At 38.2% G+C, this 2,217-nt stretch overlaps 1 protein-coding gene across 1 annotated transcript in view; it reads left to right on the top strand.

Annotated features, from left to right (window-relative positions):
* Window positions 1–2,217, top strand: part of ilf2 (interleukin enhancer binding factor 2) — a 25,515-nt gene that overhangs the window by 22,448 nt on the left and 850 nt on the right. The gene's annotated exons all lie outside the window — the stretch shown is intronic.

Genomic DNA, 2,217 nt, shown 5'->3' with positions numbered 1-2,217 from the left:
ATGACCTTTTGTGTCTTGCCCTCCTTGTGCAAGGTGTCAATGGTCGTCTTTTGGACAGCTGTCAAGTCAGCAGTCTTCCCCATGATTGTGTAGCCTACAGAACTAGACTGAGAGAACATTTAAAGGCCTTTGCAGGTGTTTAGAGTTAATTAGCTGATTAGAGTGTGGCACCAGGTGTCTTCAATATTAAACCTTTTCACAATATTCTAATTTTCTGAGGTTCTGAATTTGGGATTTTCACTAGTTGTCAGTTATAATCATCAAAATTAAAAGGAATGAACACTTGAAATATATCAGTCTGTGTGGAATGAATGTATACATTATACAAGTTTCACTTTTTGAATGGAATTACTGAAATAAATCAACTTTTTGATGATATTCTAATTATATGACCAGCACCTGTATGCCATTGCATTTTCAATCATTGTCATCAAAACGTTAGCCATAGTTTATATCAGTAAACACTTCCAGAGTTCACTGTTATATTGATATTAAACATTTTGACTATCTTGTTCGTAAACAATGACAGAAGGACTTGTCATTCTGATGGCACTGACATGTTCAATGACATAAATATTTGGTTGTGAGAGATAGACTAAGGATTTTGAGCAAGTTCCGGGCTTTTGCAAGTAATCCACTGTGTTGTGCTTTTTGTTCGATATGTTTCGAGAAATGCACTTACTGTTTTGCAAATGTTAGGGATGATTTGAGAAACATACCAAAGCGAGTGAGAAAAACTGTAATATATTATATAGTATATATAATATTTTGATGATTATAACTGACAACTAATGAAAACCCCAAATTCAGAACCTCAGAAAATTAGAATATTGTGAAAAGGTTCAATATTGAAGACACCTGGTGCCACACTCTAATCAGCTAATTAACTCTAAACACCTGCAAAGGCCTTTAAATGGTCTCTCAGTCTAGTTCTGTAGGCTACACAATCATGGGGAAGACTGCTGACTTGACAGCTGTCCAAAAGACGACCATTGACACCTTGCACAAGGAGGGCAAGACACAAAAGGTCATTGCTAAAGAGGCTGGCTGGAAATCAAGGTCCCAGAGTCTGGAGGAAGAGAGGAGAGGCACAGAATCCACGTTGCTTGAAGTCCAGTGTAAAGTTTCCACAGTCAGTGATGGTTTGGGGTGCCATGTCATCTGCTGGTGTTGTTCACTGTGTTTTCTGAGGTCCAAGGTCAACGCAGCCGTCTACCAGGAAGGTTTAGAGCACTTCATGCTTCCTGCTGCTGACCAACTTTATGGAGATGCAGATTTCATTTTCCAACAGGACTTGGCACCTGCACACAGTGCCAAAGCTACCAGTACCTGGTTTAAGGACCATGGTATCCCTGTTCTTAATTGGCCAGCAAACTCGCCTGACCTTAACCCTATAGAAAATCTATGGGGTATTGTGAAGAGGAAGATGAAATACGCCAGACCCAACAATACAGAAGAGCTGAAGGCCACTATCAGAGCAACCTGGGCTCTCATAACACCTGAGCAGTGCCACAGACTGATGGACTCCATGCCACGCCGCATTGCTGCAGTCATTCAGGCAAAAGGGGCCCCAACTAAGTATTGAGTGCTGTACATGCTCATACTTTTCATGTCCATACTTTTCAGTTGGCCAACATTTCTAAAAATCCTTTTTTTGTATTGGTCTTAAGTAATATTCAAATTTTCAGAGATACTGAATTTGGGATTTTCACTAGTTGTCAGTTATAATCATCAAAATTAAAAGGAATGAACACTTGAAATATATCAGTCTGTGTGGAATGAATGTATACATTATACAAGTTTCACTTTTTGAATGGAATTACTGAAATAAATCAACTTTTTGATGATATTCTAATTATATGACCAGCACCTGTATGCCATTGCATTTTCAATCATTGTCATCAAAACGTTAGCCATAGTTTATATCAGTAAACACTTCCAGAGTTCACTGTTATATTGATATTAAACATTTTGACTATCTTGTTCGTAAACAATGACAGAAGGACTTGTCATTCTGATGGCACTGACATGTTCAATGACATAAATATTTGGTTGTGAGAGATAGACTAAGGATTTTGAGCAAGTTCCGGGCTTTTGCAAGTAATCCACTGTGTTGTGCTTTTTGTTCGATATGTTTCGAGAAATGCACTTACTGTTTTGCAAATGTTAGGGATGATTTGAGAAACATACCAAAGCGAGTGAGAAAAACTGTAATAT

The sequence above is a fragment of the Micropterus dolomieu genome, linkage group LG09 (assembly GCF_021292245.1).
Source record: "Micropterus dolomieu isolate WLL.071019.BEF.003 ecotype Adirondacks linkage group LG09, ASM2129224v1, whole genome shotgun sequence".
NCBI lineage: Eukaryota > Metazoa > Chordata > Actinopteri > Centrarchiformes > Centrarchidae > Micropterus > Micropterus dolomieu.
Note: the sequence above shows the minus strand (reverse complement) of the source record. Positions and strands in the feature narration are given on the sequence as shown.